Source organism: Rana temporaria, chromosome 9 (genome assembly GCF_905171775.1).
Source record: "Rana temporaria chromosome 9, aRanTem1.1, whole genome shotgun sequence".
In the NCBI taxonomy this organism is placed as follows: Eukaryota; Metazoa; Chordata; class Amphibia; order Anura; family Ranidae; genus Rana; species Rana temporaria.
The window spans coordinates 182,914,737-182,937,047 of record NC_053497.1 but is presented as its reverse complement, the minus strand read 5'-3'; the positions used below and the strand labels follow the sequence as shown (position 1 = coordinate 182,937,047).

General features: G+C 49.2%; 1 long non-coding RNA gene across 1 annotated transcript in view; it reads right to left on the bottom strand.

The window, feature by feature from the left end:
• Positions 1-398: 398 nt before the first annotated feature.
• Positions 399-22,311, bottom strand: part of LOC120914372 — a 39,709-nt gene continuing 17,796 nt past the window's right edge. The window contains exons 2-3 of the long non-coding RNA XR_005743663.1: positions 4,273-4,441; positions 399-2,326 (exon numbers count right to left, since the gene is read on the bottom strand). This is a non-coding gene — a long non-coding RNA (uncharacterized LOC120914372). The remainder of the gene's footprint in view (positions 2,327-4,272; positions 4,442-22,311) is intronic.

Sequence of the window (22,311 nt, the reverse complement as noted above, 5' to 3'; positions counted from 1 at the left end):
TATATAGTTGTAGGAATATTTTCAGAATTGTAATTTCATTTAGGGATCGTCATATCTTTTAAAGAACTATAGAGATGTTTTTTTTTTGGTCAGATGAATAATGCGAGGAGAAACAATTGTTCAGTATAATTTTTTTCTTTTTTTCGTATATATTTAGTAAAATATGCAAATGCCCAAGAACAACAATTCTCTAACAATCGCTTTAAATTAAAATATCACAAAATAAATAGAATACAGCCATTAATATTTAAAAAAAATAAGAATTTTTTTCTTTTCAGAGATACATACACACATATTTATATATACACATATACACATAAAAATCCATTTGTTTTAAAAGAAGGGAAGAAAGTCTGAAGGAAAGGGGACAATACTGTTTTTTTTTTGTATCATTTTTTTTTTTTTTTTTTTTCATTAAATGACCCAGTTTAGAAAGTGCTATTATGAAAGACTCGATATATATAGATAATATTGTACGGACCTTGAGGCCTTTGCGTTCTCTAGGCCAATGGCCAATGGTGGTTTGGTAATAAAGAACCTTATTAGAAAATTTGTACAAAGTTCATAAAGATCGTTCTTGTCCGTGTTGTAAATTTTGAAGAAAAGTTCATTTATCTGGTTTGGACGAAACATAATGGGGGAGAAAGTTGGTGGGGCCAATTCAGCCCGAAGTTGATGGACACTTCACCAGGTAGACTCGGACTATGTCAGTGAGTCAAGTTGAATTGGAGATGGAAGAAATATTGTGTATTAAATTTGAAGAAAAGTTAATTTATCTGGTTTGAAGGACGTTTTGAGGAGCAAGCCGATGGACGAAACATTTTGGGGTGGGGCGAATGTTGGTGGGGCCAATTCAGTCCGAAGTTGATGGACACACCACCAGGTAGACTCCAACTATGTCAGTGAGTCAAGTTGACCTGGAGATGGAAGAAATATTGTGTATTAAATTTGAAGAAAAGTAAATTCATCTGGTTTGAAGGATGTTTTGAGGAGCAAGCCGATGGACAAAACATATTGGGGGGGGAAAGTTGGTTGGGCCAGTTCAGCCCGAAGTTGACGGACACACCACCAGGTAGAAGCGGACTATGTCAGTGAATCAAGTTGACTTGGAGATGGACGAAATATTGTGTATTAAATTTGAAGAAAAGTAAATTCATCTGGTTTGAAGGATGTTTTGAGGAGCAAGCCGATGGACAAAACATATTGGGGGGGGGCGAAAGTTGGTGGGGCCAATTCAGCCCAAAGTTGACGCACACAGCACCAGGTAGACTCGGACAATGTCAGTGAGTCAAGTTGACTTGGAGATGGAAGAAACATTGTAGAGTAAAATGGACACAACCCAAAAAAGTGAATGTCGATGGCTTTTGACGTCATGCAAATCTATGCAGTTTCCTCAACATCAGCAATGGCAAGGCGAACAAAGTGGTAAGGTAGACTTTGAGGCCTTTGCGTTCTCAAGGCCAATGGCCAATGGTGGTTTGTTAATAAAGAACCTTTTCGAAAATTTGTACAAAGTTCATAAAGATCGTTCTTGTCCGTGTATTACATTTTGAAGAAAAGTTCATTTATCTGGTTTGAAGGACGTTTTGAGGAGCAAGCCTATGGACGAAACATATTGGAGGGGTGAAAGCTGGTGGGGCCAATTCAGTCCGAAGTTGATGGACACAGCACCAGGTAGACTCCGACTATGTCAGTGAGTCAAGTTGACTTGGAGATGGAAGAAATATTGTGTATTAAATTTGAAGAAAAGTTCATTTATCTAGTTTGAAGGATGTTTTGAGGAGCAAGCCGATGGTCGAAACATATTGGGGGGGTGAAAATTGGTAGGGCCAATTCAGCCCGAAGTTGACGGAAACACCACCAGGTAGACTCCGACTATGTCAGTGAGTCAAGTTGACTTGGAGATGGAAGAAATATCGTAGAGTAAAATGGACACAACCCAAAAAAGTGAATGTCGATGGCTTTTGACTAATGCAATTCTATGCAGTTTCCTCAAGATGAATAAAGTGGTAAGGTAGACCTTAGGGGCAATAACCATTATAAGTCTTGATCCAGTAGTAATTAAAACAAGCTTTCCTGAGGGAACAAAGGCCAAATTTAAGCTGCAGCCAGACTTGTGCTGTCCAGGACAGGGTCAGATAATCCTCTCCCAAGTAGTGTCCCCAAATCCCTCAGACGGGAAAGGCATCCAGACGCAGACAGATCCGAGAGGCACGAGGCGGGAGGCTAGGAATTTTTTTTTCCTTTTGGAACCTTTTCGTCTCACCCAAGGGGTCCAGGGCCAAACAAACCAGATCATTTCAGAGAGAGTCTCTTGGCGAACCATCTGGAAGGAAAGAGATTGCAAAGGGTTAATAAGACATGTTTTTCATACAGAAAGGAGATAGCTTTGATATGGAACGGACTTAAGGGTTTAAATTTAGACGTTTTATAGTCTTCTGGCCTCACGTCTGCAGACATGCCGTTGCTGTAACAGTATATTGCTGGATTTGATATTTGCTTTCTCTGCTTGGCCAACTGCTTTTCAAGCTATATGGTGATGCCCCCTCGTTATACTCCGGGTTATGCAATTACATCCTATATTACAGGTCTACCACCAGTCCTGTACAGGGCCCGAGCCCCATCGGTTCAGCAGGGGGGCCTGGGCAGCAGGGTCATGAAAAGGGGGGAGTTTACGAGGAAGATAGGGGGTGCATATAGGGGGGCCCCCGAGAAGAAGGGGGAATCCGCTCATTGATAGGAGGGGGTGATCCGTGCAGTGAGAGGCAATTATAGGAACCAACCCCCTGTATGGCTCTCCCTGCAGCAGCTGAAAGTCAGCAGGAGGGAAAAGAGGAGAAGCCTGCTTTCAGCTGCTGCAGGGAGAGCCATACAGGGGGTTGTTTCCTGTAATTGCTTTCCCCTGCACTGCTCACCCCCTTCTGTCCATGATCAGATCCCCCTGCTGCCCAGTCCCCCCTGTATGTATTCCCCACCTTCCTCATAGCGGTGCTGGCTTCATCTCCTCTCCCTTCCACCAGATTTCAGCTGCTGCAGGGGGGTGCTACAGGGGATCTGTTCCAGTAAATTCCCCCCCTATGCACCAATCCTGTAGATAATCCCCTTTCCCCTGATGCCCTTTGTGCCTCTCCAGCAGCCCTGATGGCTTCTCCTCTCTCCTCTCCCTTTCACTGGCCTTCAGCTGCTGCAGGGAGAGCCATACAGGGGATAGGCTTCTGTAACTGCTTCCCGCTGCACTGATCCCCCCTTCTGTTCATGATCGGATTCCCCCTTCCCCCTGCTGCCCAGTCCCCCTGTATGTATTCCACCCCCCTTTCTCGTAGTGCTGCTGGCTTCTTCTCCTCTTCCTTCCACCAGATTTCAGCTGCTGCAGGGGGTACTACAGGGGATCTGTTCCAGTAAATGCCCCCCCTATGCACCAATCCTGTAGATAATCCCCTTCCCCCTGATCCCCCTTGTGCCTCTTCAGCAGCCCTGACGGCTTCTCCTCCTCTCCCCTCCGCTGGCCTTCCGCTGCTGTATGCTTTATGTATGAATTATACATGAATGTTGTGGAAGAATGCAGTACAAAGCCCAGTGCCGGTACAAGGTCACCTAAAGCCCAGGGCGAACATGCCGAACTGCACAGACCACCGCCCCCCCCCCCAAAAAAAAATGCAGCACCAATCTGCATATTTACCCCCCTCTAAGCATAGATACCCCCTGCTGAAATTACCCTTCCCAGCAAAAATCTTTGACCACCCCCCCGACCTCCCAGCCAGCACAAATCCTCTCAGTTCCCATATGGCTCCAGTACAAATCCACCCCCCCCTCCACAAAAAATTCCCCCTCCTAATACAAATACTACCCGTTAAATTTCCCCTCTGAGCACAAATCCTCTTTCCCCACTCCATGCCTCCCCCAGCATAAGTCCTCCCCCATCCTAGTACAAATCCCCCCTCCCCTCCAATTTTTTTTTACCTCCTAACAAAAATACCCCCCACCACCGCCGCCATATTGCATTTCTGGCACAAACTCCTCAAAATTCCCTCTCCGAGGCAAAAATCTTCTTCAACTCCCCCCGACAGAAATTCCCTTTAATTCACCACTCCTAATACACTTCCCCAAATTTCCCCTCCTAGAGCATTTCTTATGCCCTGCTGCCCCTCCTAACACAAATGCCCTCCCCCCATTCTCCTTTTAGTGCCCCCCCCCACCTCACATGATACCACCGTGCCCGGGGGGCAGCTTCCCCTCCTGCCCACCCCTGACAGAGCCGTCTCCGAGTCTTACCTTTCCTAGAAGGGCATTGGCCCCTTGTGAGAGAGGCGTGGTCTCTGGCGCCGGAGTTTCCTTAAGGCTCCTGAACGCTGAGGCACGTGGCGCGTGTTCTTGTTCGAACTTACGAGGGTGCGAATATTCTGCTCTTCATCCTTCCTTTCCGAGCCTTCAGCTAGCGGAGCTGCGGGGAAGAGGAGGTCGTTAGTGTATCATATAATAATTAGTACTCTCAGCGATGTAGCAACATACAGTATAATACTATCTTCAGATATCAAAAATAACAATGTATCATTTCTGGTCAGCAGCATGTTACATTCTCTGATTATTAATATGCAGCCAAATGTGCCATTGCTGCTTTCGTGGTTAGACTTCCTTTGTCAGAGTCTGAATAAGGGTCAGCTTTTCCTTGGCGCATGCTTGATGTCTGTCTAAGTTCACCATTCTGTACGATCTTTAGAATTTGAACAGTTATAACCGGCCCCTCGTTCTCAGCCACATTGCTGTTCCAACTACTTCCATGTTTCCAAGTTTGTTCCCATCACATCTACTCCTCAGCCCTGAGGAAAAGGGGAGACAGTTCCTCTGAAACGCTTGGATGGACCTGTTTTTGGTGAACTACTACCTTCTAGACATGTGCACACTGAAATATTTTGTTTTCCGGAATTTCGTTTTCGTCCGAAAAATAAAATTTCGTTACTTCCAAAATTTGTTTTTATTTACCGTAAATACTCGAGTATAAGCCGAGTTTTTCAGCAAATCTGCTTATACTCGAGTTACCTTTTTGTGCCTGATCTCCCGGACTTTGGGGACCCGGTACCAGCCGGCCGTAGGTCCCATGGATCCCAAACACATGTAGCCCCACTCTTCCTCTACAAGTGTGCAAAGTTTGTTGTCCGGGGGACCTACGGCTGGGGAGCACCGATTTTTCAAAGCCGGGCACCCCTTCCATAGACTCCCATGTTAAACGTCAGTCTAGTCATGGGCACAGTGAGGCATGGGCACAGAGAGGCATGGACACAGTGAGGCATGGGCAAAGTGAGGCGTGCACATGGACACAGTGAGGCACAGTGAGGCATGCACATGGACACAGTGACACAGTGAGGCATGGACACAGCCCCACATCTCCTCTATAAGTGTCTTCCTCTAGAAGACCTACGGCCGGGGAGCACCGATTTTTCAAAGCCGGGCACCCCTTCCATAGACTCCCATGTTAAACATTAACTTCTCTGGTGAATTTGGGGAGCCGGTACTGGCCGGTTGTAGGTCCCTTGGACCCAGAACTTGGCACACGTGCAGCCACATTTCTCCTCTACAAGTGTGCAAAGTTTGTTGTCTAGAAGACCTACAGCTGGGGAGCACCGATTTTTCAAACCCGGGCACCCCTTCCATAGACTCCCATGTTAAACGTCAGTCTAGTCATGGGCACAGTGAGGCATGGGCACAGTGAGGCATGGGCACAGTGAGGCATGCACATGGACACAGTGAGGCATGGACACAGCCCCACATCTCCTCTATAAGTGTGCAAAGTTTTTTGTCTAGGGGACCTACGGCCGGGGAGCACCGATTTTTCAAACCCGGGCACCCCTTCCATAGACTCTCATGTTAAACGTCAGTCTAGTCATGGGCCCAGTGAGGCATGGACACAGTGAGGCATGGACACAGTGAGGCATGCACATGGACACAGTGAGGCATGGGCACAGGGAGGCATGGACACAGTGAGGCATGCAGATGGACACCCTAGGCTTTCACTCGAGTCAATACGTTTTCCCAGTTTTTTGTGGTAAAATTAGGTGCCTCGCCTTATATTCGGGTCGGCTTATACTCGAGTATATACGGTAACAATATATGGGGGAAGTCGCTAGAGTTTAAAAAAATCTCCCGACTACATGTTGGAGTATTAGGGGAAATGGGGGGGAACGGGAGAGGATATTTTGTAATAATGTTGTTTAACTTGTATAAATGATATCAATAAAAAGATAATATATATAGATATATAAAATAAAATAAAGAATGATGGACGTCATTCAACCCGGGAGAAGATCAGTTCTGGATCACATTTTTAGAAATGACAATTTATGGATTTAAATAAAAGAAAAAAGAAATAAAAATAAAATTTCAGCTTGAAAATTAACACATCTTATTCTTAATTTGCTCAGCTAAGTCAACATTTTCTAATATTTTGATCAATCAATGTTTTTTTTGGTCTCCAATCTGTTTCCCTTCCCATTTATTATAAAACACGATGAGGAAAACACGAGGAGCGTTCCCAGCCTTCTTCTGATTTCTGGAAACCATCTTCAGTCCTAGAAAACGGTCTCTGCCGGCGGTTGACTTTTCTCATAATGAAACCCAAGAAGCAGCTTGTCTAAACCGCAGGGCTCATCTGGGTCTGAGGTTTGGAAGATTGGACTCGGGAACGTTGCCCCCGAAGGCGTCCCTCTAATGGAGATTACATGTCTGTGTGAGTGAATCTGCTGGCGTGAAAGTAACTTGAATCGGTCGAAGTGCATTAATGAGAACGAGGAGAAAAGACTTCTTTCTAATGATCTCTTCTACTCTCAACACATTCTATCCTCCTGATACTTCGAGGAGCCGTCCTGTCTCTCCTCTCTGCAGTACGATACTCTATGGTAGAAGGAGGAACATCCATACTGAGTCTTATGAACACATAAATACCCTTTTTTTAAGGTTTGTTTTGAGTGTCGCTACACTGTATACTCTACAATAAAACACTATGTAATACGATGGCGCTATACTTTATACATACAATTAGAGAACAACTCTACCTACATGTAAAACATTTTTTACAAGCCCACCAATCATTTAAAAAAGAAAGCATGCTACAATAAAGAATTCTTAATTTGGTGCAGTTTCGCCGATTTAAATACCTGGTGATCCTACCGATGACTTTCACCTTTCTCCCCAAGGGTGACAAAACTGCATGGCCTGCAATGATTGGACTGCAGCATGGTCACCCTGCGTAGCACACAGACTGAACCTCTAAACCAAGGGTCTCCAAACTTTTCAAAAAAAAGGGCCAGTTTACTGTCCTTTAGACTTTATGGGGCCAGACCCTGGCCAGTGTGGGTAGAAAATGCCCTGGGGCGAGCATCAGTAAGAACAAACACAGCCTCAGTGTTGGTGGTCAGTAGAAGGGGGGAGTAGTGCCCCATCATTGGTATTGGTGGAGGAAATAGTGCCCCATTGTAGGCGTCAGTGGGAGGAATAGTGCCCCATGTCATTGGGAGTAATAGTGCCCCAAGGGCCGGGTGAAGGCTAGCAAAGGGCCGCATTCGGCCCCCGGGCCACAGTTTGGAGACCCCTGCTCTAAACTCTAAACCTCTCACCTCTGGCACAGTGAAGACCTCTTGGATACCACATCCAATGGAGTGAAAACCTCTTAGATCCTGTTTCTAATGAAGTGAGGACATCTTGGATCGTACCTTTAATGAAGTGAGGACCTGGCTGTTAGATCTAATCTCTAGTGGAGTGAAGACCTCTTGGACCCCACCTTTAACAGAGTGAAAGTATCTTAGATCAAACCACAGTCAGAGTGAAGACCTCTTAGATCTAATTTCTGATTGAGTGAAGACCTCTTGGATCCCACCTCCAATGAAGGGAGGACCTCTTGGATCCCACCTCCAAGGGAGTTAAGACTTTTAGATTTCACCTCCATTGGAATTAAGAACTCTAGGATCCCACTTCCAACTGAAGTGAAGACTTCTTAGATCCCACCGCTAACAGAGTGAAGAGTTCTTAGATCCCACCTCTGATTGATGAAGGCCTCTTAGATCGTATTCCTAATTGAGTGAGGGCCTCTTAGATCCCACCTCCAAGGAAGTGAAGACTTATTAGCTTTCACCTCCATTGAAGTGAAGACCTCTTGGATCCCACCTCCAACTGAGTGAAGACTTCTTAGATCCCACCGTTAATGGAGTGAAGACCTCTTAGATCCGATTTCTAATTGAGTGAAGACCACTTAGATCTTATTTCTAATTGAGTGAGGACCTCTTAGATCCCACCTCCAATGGAGTGCAGACTTCTTAGATCCCACCTCTGATGGGTGAAGACCTCTTAGATAGAATTTCTAATTGAGTGAGGACCTCTTAGATCCCACCTCCAAAGGAGTGAAGACTTCTTAGATCCCACTTCCAAGGGAGTGAAGACTTCTTAGCTTTCACCTCCATTGAAGTGAAGACCTCTTGGATCCCACCTCCAACAGGGTGAAGACTTCTTAGTTCCCACTGTTAATGGAGTGAAGACCTCTTAGATCCTATTTCTAATTGAGTGAAGACCTCTAAGATCCCACCTCAAATGGAGTGCAGACTTCTTAGACCCCTACCTCTTGGACCTCTTGGATCCCACCTCCAACTGAGTGAAGATTTCTTAGAGCCCCCCGCTAACGGAGTGAAGAGTTCTTAGATCCTACGTCTGATGGATGAAGGCCTCTAAGATCCTATTCCTAATTGAGTGAGGGCCTCTTAGAAGTGAAGACTTATTAGTTTTCACCTCCATTAAAATGAAGACCTCTTCACCATGGAAGTGAAGATTTATTAGTTTTCACCTCCATTGAAGTGAAGACCTCTTGGATCCCACCTCCAACTAAGTGAAGACTTCTTAGATCCCATTGTTAATGGAGTGAAGACTTCTAGATACTATTTCTAATTGAGTCAGGACCTCTTACATCCCACCTCCAATGGAGTGAAGACTTCTTAGATCCCACCTCTGATGGGTGAAGACCCCTTAGATCTAATTTCTAATTGAGTGAGGACCTCTTAGATCCTACTTCAAAGGGAGTAAAGACTTCTTAGCTTTCACCTCAATTGAAGTGAAGACCTCCTGGATCCCACCTCCAACTGGGTGAAGACTTCTTAGTTCATGGAGTGTAGACCTCTTAGATTATATTTCTAATTAAGTGAAGACCCCTTAGATCCCACCTCCAATGGAGTTAAAACTTCTTAGATCCCACTTTCAACAGAGTAAAGACCTATTAAATCCCATCTCCAATGGAGTGAAGACTTCTTAGATCCCACCTCCAACGGAGTGAATAGTTCTTAGGATTCCATCTCCAATGGAATGAAGACCTTTTAGATCTTACCACCGACAGAGTAAAGACCTACTTCCAACAGAATGAAGACCTCTATGTATATCCCACCTCCAATAGATCCTCCCTTCAACAAGTGAAGACCTTTGTGCCCTTATGATGTTGTCACTTACGATTCCTTTACCCAAAGCCGAAGAACCATTATAAATTCTTCCTCTGCATTATATCCCATAGTTCCCTTTTTGTTGCAAATATGGATTTGGCCCGCAGTTGCCCTTCCGCACCCGTTGCTTTTTACTGGACAGACTCACCCAGTTTACTTCTCCTTCTGAAGGATTTCGGAAGGGAATTCAGCGACATTCCGATCTCTAAAGGGATTACAAGCCTCATTCAAGTTCATTGTGCCTAAAACCTGCCTAAAGAGGGATAATACCGAGGAGTATTTTAATCCCGGCAGAGCCCCGTAGACTGACAGCCGCGTCGCTGTTGATGTTTCGTAGCGCTTTGCGGACAACACAATTCCTGAACAGAACAAGGGCCGAGCTCTTTGAAGCGCGTGACATACTTAGGAACAATTAAACACGCAACACATTTCTGACATATTGTTACCAGATGTAGCCACAGATGGATTCCTACAAGAAAATTTGGAGGATCTTCTTCATTCGAACCTTCCAGTTCTGGAATGATTCTTCTTTATATAGATACAGACCTGAAATACGGAGCTTTCCCACGCTTGGCTCCTCATTAGAACGGTCGTTTGGCTCCGGGCCGCCTTCTTTAAGTGGATTCTCCCCCCCCCCCGATTAATTAGTAAACATGAGAAGTCTTCTTCTGGATTGAAAGCTGAACTCCAGAAAAAACAGACGAAACGCAGATACGGGAGTCGTTCTACCTGGCTCCCCAAGTAACCGAGATAGTCACACACATATCTGTTGCCATCTAGGAGCTGCGGCCAGCTGTCGGGGAGCAGATTCTGCATCACTGGGGGGGGCATGGCGATGATGTCAGCAAAAGCAATTTGGCCACACCCACATTTTGCTGCACTACATTGCTACTCTCCTTGGGGCACCCATAGTGTTTCGGGGTTTGGCTTAAATAACAGGTGGCAACCCTAGGGGGGGTCACCACAAGATGGCAGGAAGTAGGCCAGGAGGCCTTATCAAGGTGGCAGGAAGTAGGCCAGGAGGCCCCATCAAGATGGCAGGAAGTAGGCCAGGAGGCCCCATCAAGATGGTAGGAAGTAGGCCAGGAGGCCCCCCAAGACGGCAGGAAATAGGCCAGGAGGCCCCATCAAGATGGCAGGAAGTAGGCCAGGAGGCCCTATCAAGATGGTAGGAAGTAGGCCAGGAGGCCCTATCAAGACGGCACGAAGGAGGCCCCCAAAAGACGGCAGGAAGTAGGCCAGGAGGCCCCATCAAGATGGCAGGAAGTAGGCCAGGAGGCCCCATCAAGATGGCAGGAAGTAGGTCAGGAGGCCCTATCAAGATGGCAGGAAATAGGCCAGGAGGCCCCCCCAAGATGGCAGGAAGTAGGCCAAGAGGCCCCCCCAAGACGGCAGCAAGTAGGCCAGAAGGCCCCCCCCAAGATGGCAGCAAGTAGGCCAGAAGGCCCCCCCCCAAGATGGCAGGAAGTAGGCCAGGAGGCCCCATCAAGATGGCAGGAAGTAGGCCAGGAGGCCCCATCAAGATGGCAGGATATAGGCCACTGCAGACCATGTGAAAGGGTCCTGCTGCTAGAAGTTGTGCGATTTGCTTTGCAACTTGCTTGTGATGTTCTTGTGACTTGCGTGGAGTAAAGGAGCCCAAGGATCAGCGCGAAGGGCCCATGGGCCCAGAAGGAAGGGCCACAGGCTCAGAGGGACCAGGCGGAAAAGGCCCCAGCGGTCAGGGGGCGGGGCCCTTCATGGTTTCTTGAAATGGGGCCCATGAAGGTTCTGGTTATGCTTTTGCCCTGCCGCCAACCACAAGCCCCAATCCCTGTTTCACGGCGAATGCGGCTTTGAAAATCACGCTACTTCAACGCGATTTGTAGTGCTATTTCTTGTGCGGCTTGCCGACATCTGTGCGATTTCACGCAAGTCGGATGTGAAAAACACCAAAAATTGTGCAGGAACCTTTTATCGAGTCGGAGTGGCACCAATTTGAACGGTTCCATCGGCACAAAATAGGGTGCGACTTGTCACGCGACTTTAAACTGTCAAATCGCATAAGAAGTCGCAGCGGTGTGGACGGCGCCTTAGTCTCTTCTCCCGAGAGACCTGTGTGTTTTTTGGAGCTGCTGGTTGATATTCTTGGAAAACGTAAGCCGTGCCGCGTGGGCAGGCTGCCATTGTTCTACGTGATCATCGCACACATCGACATCGCACGTCGCCATATGCGTCTCTGATAACATGAGACCCGCCATTGTCCTTCCTATCTTCCCCTTTTGATGAATCTCACTGACAGATTGGAGGAGAGGATCTGACAATTCGGAATCATCTGTCGGCGCGGCTCTCTGAGTGATGGGGATCACAACCTTTCCCGGCACGCAGCCTATCAATGCCGAGCGCGCCATTGTGTGCGACGCCATTCATAATCTGCCCACATATGTTCTGCTACAGATGTCTCCTCTTCTCCATGGAGATTCCTATTCAAGAAGAACATTGAAGGGACAATCCCACCGTCAGTGGGGGATAAAGGATCTCAGCTCCTCTGGTATGAGGGGGGCAGGGGGGGAGGGGCAGAGGGTACAGGGGGGGCAAGTCATAATCTGGGAGATAATCGAATTAAGCGCAGGAGCCAACATTAATTACATACAGCTTAGACCTTGTATCTTCATGGATTACAGCGAAGCACCATCCCGGGTCTGTACACCCGCTGTGCCCGCTATGAGGGGTTCCCACCATCCCTGTGCTGAGTTCCCGGGTCTGTACACCCCCGCTGTGCCCGCTATGAGGGGTTCCCACCATCCCTGTGCTGAGTTCCCAGGTCTGTACACCCGCTGTGCCCATTATGAGCGGTTCCCACCATCCCTGTGCTGAGTTCCCAGGTCTGTACACCCGCTGTGCCCATTATGAGCGGTTCCCACCATCCCTGTGCTGAGTTCCCGGGTCTGTACACCCGCTGTGCCCATTATGAGGATTTCCCACCATCCCTGTGCTGAGTTCCCGGGTCTGTACACCCCCGCTGTGCCCATTATGAGGAGTTCCCACCATCCCTGTGCTGAGTTCCCGGGTCTGTACACCCGCTGTGCCCCATTATGAGGGGTTCTCACCACCCCTGTGCTGAGTTCCCGGGTCTGTACACCCGCTGTGCCCATTATGAGGGGTTCCCACCATCCCTGTGCTGAGTTCCCGGGTCTGTACACCCCCGCTGTGCCCATTATGAAGGGTTCCCACCATCCCTGTGCTGAGTTCCTGGGTCTGTAGACCCGCTGTGCCCATTATGAGGGGTTCCCACCATCCCTGTGCTGAGTTCCCGGGTCTGTACACCCGCTGTGCCCATTATGAGGAGTTCCCACCATCCCTGTGCTGAGTCCCCGGGTCTGTACACCCGCTGTGCCCATTATGAGGGGTTCCCACCATCCCTGTGCCGAGTTCCCGGGTCTGTACACCCGCTGTGCCCATTATGAGGGGTTCCCACCATCCCTGTGCTGAGTTCCCGGGTCTGTACACCCGCTGTGCCCATTATGAGGGGTTCCCACCATCCCTGTGCTGAGTTCCCGGGTCTGTACACCCGCTGTGCCCCAGTATGAGGGGTTCCCACCATCCCTGTGCCGAGTTCCCGGGTCTGTACACCCGCTGTGCCCATTATGAGGGGCATGCTATGAATAAGGCTGTGTAGCTGAAACCCATTCGCCTATATACCCAGATTGTAGTTAGCAAAGGATTTATACTTGTGGAGGATACCTGGTTGCTGGCTTTACTTATAGAGCCATGCTATTAACTACATGGTGGGTATACAGCACAACAGGCCAACGGGTTTCAGCTACACAGCCTTAGTCATAACGGCATGCCATTAACTACATCTTGGGCATACAGCACAACAGGCCAACGGGTTTCAGCTACACAGTCTTATTCATATCGGCATGCTATGAATAAGGCTGTGTAGCCTAAAACCGATTGGCCTGTATACCCAGATTGTAGTTAGCAAAGGATTTACTTATAGAGCCATGCTAATAACTACATGGAGGGTATACAGCACAACACAGGCCAACGGGTTTTGGCTACACAGCCTTACTCATAGCACCATGCTATTAACTCCAGCAGTACTGAGGCCAGGGAATTGTGATGTTTTCAGGAAGCTGTGTACAGCCCCTGCCGGCCCCTCCCACCAGCCCCTCCCACCAGCCATGATCTGCCTGCATTGCATAGAGAAGCACAGGGACCCAGTGATGACATCACAGTGTCTAAAATAAGGTCTGTAATGAAAAAGAATGAGGAGAGAGGAACCAGGGAAGCCAAATATAAGCAGATTAAAAGTTATCTTTTATTAATTGGTGAACTGTTGCGGGGCCCGGCGCTCTTTTTTTTTTTTTTGCTGCCGCATTCCTCTGGAGCTGTCCAGGAATTTGCCGAGTCCCGGCACAGATTGTGGCTCCCGGCCAGCGGCGGTCTCTAGGAAGCCGCCAGCGGTGGTCTGCGCGGGGGCAACCTAATTATCATTAGAAAAGTGCGTCTCTTTGTTCCCCCCCCGCGGCGCCCCCCCCCCCCCCGTCCTCCCGAATTTGTCTCCTATTAATATTTCAACATTTATTTACTGCTAACGACTCGGCAAACGTCCCGCGCTCGCTTTGTTTCCTCCTTTTCTTCCTTTAATTGGCCGCAATCCGCGCCAGAAAAACCTGAATTCCAGGCGGCGGCGGAGGCTCGTTGTATGAATACCTTTCTCTGGGACAGAGGTCACCTCTTCGTTTCCTGCCGCAGTAAATCACGCCTTTGATTGGCCGCGGTGACGGCCGGCTTTGTGTTGTTACCCCCCCCCCCGCGACAAACAAATCCCCTTCTATTCGGCTATTCTTCGTCCCCATCCTTCGCCGAGCGCCGCGTTCCGGACGGGTTCCCCCCCCCGAAGTGCAGAAAGAAGCGTTTTCCCCGTCTCTCCTCCCCCAGAGATCAGACTGCAACATTGTAACTTCTTTTCTTTTAATTGGAAAGAGGAAAACTTTCCTAAAATCTTCTCTCCTCCTATTGTTTGCTGGTGGGGGATCTATTGTTGCTGGTGGGGGATCTATTGTCGCTGAGGGAAGCTTATGTTGCTGGTGGGGGATCTATTGTTGCTGGTGGGGGATCTATTGTCGCTGGTGGGAGATCTATTGTCGCTGGTGGGGGGGATCTATCGTCACTGAGGGAAACTTATGTTGCTGGGGAGTTTCCTAAATCTTCTCCTCCGATGATCGGATTTGAACGCAGGGAAAGGCTGAATGTATGTAATGGCTAGGGGTGCTGGGGGGGAGGGGGTCTACTGATGCTGCTGGGGGAGGGGGGTCTGATTTTGTTTGCAGGGCTGGCCTAAGACATTGTGCTGCCTGGGTCCAAGAATGAAACTCTGCATCCCCCCCCCCCCCCAAAAAAAAAAATCACGCCCAGCAGAGACATTTCCATAAAGCAAAGAGAAAAGAGATATTTAATTGAAGCAAAGAGACATCCCCCATATAGTAAAGAGACAGCCTAATCCAGCAGAGACATCCCATTATATTCAAAAGAGATATTTCCATAAAGCAAAGAGACATCCCAATCTAGCAGAGAGACATTTCCATAATTTCAGCAAATGGATATTTCCACAAATTAAGCAAAGAGACATCCCCAGTGCAGCAAAGGTACAGTGCAGCAAAGAGACACCCCCAGTGCAGCAAAGAAACATGCCCCCTCCAGCAAAGAGACATCCCCCAGTGCAGCAAAGAGACATTCCCCTCCAGTAAAGAGACATCCCCAGTGCAGGAAAGAGATTTGCCCCCTCCAGTAAAGAGACATCCCCAGTGCAGCAAAGAGATTTGCCCCCTCCAGCAAAGAGACATCCCCAGTCCAGTAAAGGGACAGTGCAGCAAATAGACATCCCCAGTGCTGCAAAGAGACATTCCCCTCCAGTAAAGAGACATCCCCAGTGCAGGAAAGAGATATGCCCCCTCCAGCAAAGAGACATCCACAGTGCAGAAAAGAGACATCCCCAGTAGAGGAAAGAGATGCCCACTCCAGCAAAGTGACATCCCCAGTGCAGCAAAGAAACATGCCCCCTCCAGCAAAGAGACATCCCCAGTGCAGCAAAAAGACATCCCCAGTGCAGTAAAGAGACATCCCCAGTGCAGCAAAGAGACATCCCCAGTCCAGCAAAGGGACAGTGCAGCAAAGAGACATCCGCAGTGCTGCAAAGAGATATGCCCCCTCCAGCAAAGAGACATTCCCCTCCAGTAAAGAGACATCCCCAGTGCAGCAAAGAAACATGCCCCCTCCAGCAAAGAGACACATTCCCAGTGCAGCAAAGAGATATGCCCCCTCCAGCAAAGAGACATCCCCAGTGCAGGAAAGAGATATGCCCCCTCCAGCAAAGAGACATCCCCAGTGCAGCAAAGAGACATCCCCAGTGCAGGAAAGAGATATGCCCCCTCCAGCAAAGAGACATCCCCAGTGCAGCAAAGAGACATCCCCAGTGCAGCAAAGAGACATTCCCCTACAGTAAAGAGACATCCCCAGTGCAGCAAAGAAACATGCCCCCTCCAGTAAAGAGACATCCCCAGTGCAGGAAAGTGACATTGTCCCTCCAGCAAAGACTTTTTTTAGTGACAACAGTGGCAACCTGACGGCGCCCCAGAACGGCCACACCCCCGCACCTGTAGGGGTGCGCAGGGCAGTGATCGTGACCGCGCCGCGTTGAAAGGGACACGCCGCGACCTCGATTTTGGTAAAAAGCTGATGACGCAGCTCTTGAACCATGTGATCGGCTGTGTCCAATCACAGCCGGTCACGTGTAAATGCGGAAGTGCCGTTTATGGATCAGCGGCATCTCCTTGCAGGGGAGACCAGGGCAGGTAATCAATGCCCTGATGACAGTAAGGCTGCATTCACACCTCCGCGACAAGATACGCCGCGTACGCGGCGTATTTTGCCGCGAGTGTGTAACTTTTTTTTTTTTTTTCACAAAGCCTTCCCATTGCTTTGTATGGCCGAACGCCAATGCCGTGCGGCGTCTATGAGATGTGAAATATCTCCATAGACAGCAATGGGAATTCTCCCCTCCAGCGGCACGAGCGTCGGGCGTTTTGTCGCGGAGGTGTGCCCTAGCAGTGCCCATCAGTGACACCAATCAGTGCCCATCAGTGATGCCAGTCAGTGCTGCTTTTCAGTGCCCATCAGTGTCACCTATCAGTGCCTACTCATCAGTGCCGCCCATACAGTATAATTCTGCATTGATTTGGAACGGCACTCCAATGAGCCAAAGCGGTGCTGCACCGCTGCATGACGAAATAATGGATCTTATCTGATGTTATGCGGAATAATTATCTAGACGGGCCCTCAATCCGACACCGACAATTAAAACGCAGGCGTTGCCTACGATTACGCAGCGATACAATGTCGCAGTTTCGCCGCTCTCCTACACGGCGAAGATTAATGGCGCCATTTGATGTAAAGAAGCACGGCGGTAATTCGTAACAGGACGAAACCTTCGGGGGGGGGGGAACCCTCTTGAAAGGCGGCACATAAGGTGATTTATCTCCCTCAGAACTCATCAGAGTCTCCTTCGTGTAGCTGCAGAAAAAAGACATCCCCCCCCCCCCGCCGAGAGCCGTCATATGAAGGGAAACCTTCAAAGGAGAAATCTCCCGACAAGTAACCTTCACCCGACATCTGACATCCCCTCCCATCCCGGCTAATCCCGATCTGTCTTCAGCATCATCACCTCCAGGAACGTAAATATCCCGTCCTTTCATGTCTGCGGAACGTCGAAACTCTACAGGTGGAGCTTCATAGAGAAGAAGAAAAGAACATTTTCCAGGTGCTGCTCAGCTGACGGTATATAGAGGTTGGGCCCTCGGCTCCGGGACCCGGCAGCCCCCATAGTGGTTATCGGTGGAGCATGCGGGGGCAGGTGTGTGATCTGAGAGACAGAATTCCTAGACAGGCGGCGGCGGCGTCTGTCCCCCCCCGGATTGCGCAGGTATCGCGCCGCTTTGTGTGGAGATCGACGCGATTATTCTCAAAGGTGTATACAGACACTATACTACCAAAAGCAGTCTTAGTTCGTAGGGTTCAATGTTGAGTTGGCCTCATATCCCCCATCCCAGCACAAATCCCCCTATCCCCCCTCCTAGTACAACCCCCCCATTTCCCCTCCTAGCACAAATACCCCTCCTCCCTCTAGCATTTCACCTTTTTTAGCACAGACCCCCCCCAAATCCCCCCTCCCAGCACAAATCCCCCCATCTCCCCTCCTAGTACAACCCCCCCATTTGCCCTCCTAGCACAACCCCCCCCCCATTTGCCCTCCTAGCACAAATACCCTGCATTCATCCCTACAGATTTCCCCTCCTAGAACAATTCCCCTCCTCCCTCTAGCATATCACCTTTTTTTAGCACAGACCCCCAAATCCCCCCTCCAAGCAGAAGTCCTCTTCCCCCCTCACAACTAGGGTGACCACATGTCCCGGATTGCCCACGCTTTGCAGGTCAGTCCCGGGCACTCTCATTCCAGGACAGTACAGAGTCCCGGAATGAAATTGACACAGCCACCCCCCCAGGCCAATCTGATGCCCCCAAAAAAGGCCGCCATATCACCGCTTTACTCGCCGACAGTACTTGTCCTGGCTGGGAATGCCTGCCCTGGAGGACCACAATCCCGCCCCCTGCTTGTGATTTGAGAAATCATAAATCCTGCCTCTTGTGTCCAATCACTGTGCTGTGCATGGGCGTCCGCTCCATAGGGCAAGGGGGGCAATTGACCCCCCCTGGAAAATCGGGAAGGCGTTGAAGAGTCTTGCGGCCATGGGCTGTCTGAAGGGGGGTATGTGCTGAAGGGGGAGTCCATCTGTGCTCAACGAGGGGTCTGTGCTTAAACGGGGTTTATCTGTGCCGAAGGGGGGGTCTGTGCTGAATGAAGGGGCCTATGTGGAATGGGGGGGTCTGTGCTGAAGGGGGGTCCATCTGTGCTGAATAAGGGGGCTGTGCAGAATGGTGAGGAGTCTGTGCTGAAGGGGGGGTCCGTCTGTGCTGAATGGAGGGGTTTGTGCAGAATGGGGGGGTCTGTGCTGAAGGGGGGTCCATCTGTGCTGAATGGAGGGGTCTGTGCTGAAGGGGGGGGTCCATCTGTGCTGAAGGGGAGTCTGTACATTCTCTAGGCTATATTTATATGGGCATGGAGTGAAGCTGAATTATCTCAAGAGCTATTTCACAGTGCCAGCTGGCCGCGTTAAATGCGACTGTGTATCGCCGCTCCCGAAGCCGCCCCCCCCCCCCCCCGAAAAGGTTTCAGCGGATGCCCATGGTGCTGTGATTTGTTACAGCACAAGCTGATTTTTGTGAAGGGGGATGTCCCTGACAAACCCCCCTAAATCACCATTCCTAGCACAACCCCCCCTCCCAGAACAATTTCCCCTCCTAGAACAATTCTTACCCTCTGCCCCACAAATCTCCTTGTGGTGTGCCCCCCCCCCAACACCTCACCTGATACCACAGTGCCCAGGGCAGCCACCCCTCCTGCCCACCCCCTTGTCCCGGCCCCGGTGTTGGAGGTGAGTATAAAAGTCCTTGCTTTGCAGGTTTCTTTTGATTTAACACTCGAGTGAAGGTCTGCTTTAGTCTTACGTTCGGATCGGCCCGGTGAGAATAAAAACTACAAAACCTTTTCGGTTGCTTTTATACGGTTGAAGTGCAAAGTTTGATCAAACGAAATCCTACAAAAGTCTTGTTTCACTTAGTATGTGGGGGCCGCCCAATGCTCCTCCTGGCAACAAGCCTTTAATGAATGTTTTGTGTACACGGATTAAGACCCTCAGTGATGGATCATCCACTTCAAAGGCTTTGTTGCCCTCTTGGCCCCCACCAGCCAGCCGGCCTGTAGTCACTGGTGGGTTTTCAGGAGCCTTATGCATCTCTCAGAGTCCTCTGCAGAACACATGTGAATAATCGATGGCCTAAGTACCAACTTCCTGGCCCATCGGAGCGGCCCTTAGCAAACAGCGGGGGGGGGGGGGTATTTCTAAAAGAAAGGCCATTTGTCTCACCTGGTCATTGTTAGAGAGGAAAGTGAACATCTGGGGGTGAATACTTCCAACGGCCTGCAATTATTTCTGCAAATAATTTGAATATGTTTTATGTCGAAAAGTTGACTGGTGCAGCTTGTATTAGATAGGAAGTCATTTTCACGGCACACTCACATATGCTTGGGATAATTACAGCGAAGCTCAAAGAGGCCCTCAAGAACTGGCGACAACTGACCCAAAGCCCATCTATGCCAAAGCTTTATTTTTGGTTCTGGATAAAGTGGCGAAGGAGTAAGATCCTCTAGCATGCTTCTATTTTGGTCTATGACCCCCCTATTGAGATTCCCCCTTCCTGGAAGACTTATAAATTTGTTCATTTTTGGACCTCAAAGAAGCCCTCAAGAACTGGCGACAACTGACCAAAAGCCCACCAATGCCAAAGCTTTATTTTTGGTTCTGGATAGAGTGGCGAAGGAGTAGGATCGTCTAGCATGCTTCTATTTTGGTCTATGACCCCCACTATTGACATTCCCCCTTCCTGGAAGACCTAAAAATTTGTTCATTTTTGGACCTCAAAGAGGCCCTCAAGAATTGTCACCAAGTTCTCAAAAGCCCACCTATGCCAAAGCTTTATTTTTGGTTCTGTATAGAGTGGCGAAGCAGTAGGATCGTCTGGCATGCTTCTATTTTGGTCTATGACCCCCCACTATTGAGATTCCCCCTTCCTGGGAGACCTATAAATGTGTTAATTTTTGGACCTCAAAGAGGCCCTCAAGAATTGTCACCAAGTTCTCAAAAGCCCACCAATGCCAAAGCTTTATTTTTGGTTCTGGATAGGGTGAAGAAGGAGTAAGATCCTCTGACATGCTTCTATTTTAGTCTATGGCCCCCACTATTGAGATTCCCCCTTCCTGGAATACCTAATAATTGTTAATTTTTGGACCTCACAGAAGCCCTCAAAAACTGACACCAACGGACCAAAAACCAATCTATGGCAAAGCTTTATTTTTGGTTCTGGATGGAGTGAAGAAGGGTTATGATCCTCTGGCATACATTTATTTTGGTCCATGTCCCCGCTGTGGAGATTGCCCCTTGTCCGGGGGTGACACAATTACCAGGACAGGTGGTGGAGGGGAATCAAGTAGGTGGTTGGCCTCGGATCCTCGAACAAGGTCAAATTCCATGGAGCCATGTAGAGTTGATGGATGGGAGTATGTTTGCATATGCAAGAGAGCCCCAAATGAAGCCCAGGGATAGAAACAGAAGAAAAAAGTAAGAGGCCATGCTCAAGGGATAGAGGAATATACAGTATATGAGGAAATATATAAATATTCCGTTCATTTTGGCCCTGATGAAGTGCAAACTCTTAACCACTTCAGCCCCGGACCATTTGGCTGGCAAATGACCGGGCCACTTATTGCGAAAAAACTGCGTGGTGGTCCCCCCAAAATCCATACCAGACCCTTATCCGAGAACGCAGCCCAGCTGGTCAGAAAAAGGGGTGGGGGACGAGCAAGCGCCCCCCTCCTCCTGAACCGTACCAGGACGCATGCTCTTAACATGGGGGGTGGGTGCTTTTGGGGCAGGAGGTCCTGTGCCCCCCAAAGACCTTGCCCCCATGTTGATGAGGACAAGGGCCCCGATAACCCTGGCCGTTGGTTTTTGGGGTCTGCGAGTGGGGGGCTTATGGAAATCTGGGAGCCCCCTTTTATAATCCAGTGTAGTGGGTTCCCCTTTAATGTCCATACCAGACCATTATCCGAGCACGCAGCCTGGCCGGTCAGGAAAGGGGGTGGGGACAAGCGAGCGCCCCCCTACTGAACCATACCAGGCCGCATGCCCTCAACATGGGGGTAATGTGGGTGCTTTGGGGTGCCCCCCCACCCCAAAGACCTTGCCCCCATTTTGATGAGGACAAGGGCCTCTTCTCGACAACCCTGGTCGGGGGGGGGGGGCTTATCGGAATCTGGGAAACATTGATTTTCACACGTCATGAGCTCCCAATGTCGGAGTGTTTGTTGCGCCAGTGTGAACCCGGCCTAAGGAAGTGAAGGCCAGTCTTTCCAATGGGGAGGGGGGGTTAGAACCATTGAACCTCGGTTGAGGCCGTTGCTCACCATGTTTCTGAATCCCTTGCCTTTCTCTAGATCTTGGGAAAAACCAACCGTGCCAGCCAGTGAAGCTGAACAGGTTTGGCTTCACTGACTAAGAGCCAAGAGCATGCGGGTCAACCAGAGCTGATATTTCAGTTTTGCTTGGGCGGGTGGCTTCCGACATCTTTAATATCAGTTGACGGGGGATGAGGACAGAGCGCCTATCTCAAGGATCTCTTCTACAGTCCCGGCCCGGCCTCGTAGTATCGCCGGGCCGTGGTGTCATCTGTTGATTGTTCTCCGCTGGAATAACAGCACAAAATGAGTTTTTGTTAGCCGCGTGAAAGGAGCCATTGTCCATCATGGCGGACACAGGAAGGGCACGGCATCAATAATCTGTCAGCCGGGTCACATCTTCTCCTTATTCGACCTTCACTCCTTCCCGGTAATATTCCTGACATGTCCAATAAGGGGATCTGAGAGGAGGACGTGTTGTAGACAGGTGAGGTATTATTATGAATACCCCTCATCCGTCTGCAACAGGGGAGGGCAGTTAATCATTTAAAAAAAATCCCAGGTCCCAAAAAATATATAAAAAAAAAAATCCCAGGTCCCAAAAAATATATAAAAAAAAAAAATCCCAGGTCCCCAAAAAAAAATCTCAGGTCCCAAAAAATAAATAAATAAAATCCCAGGTCCCCCCAAAAAAATCTCAGGTCCCCAAAAAAAAAAACGAAAAAAAAA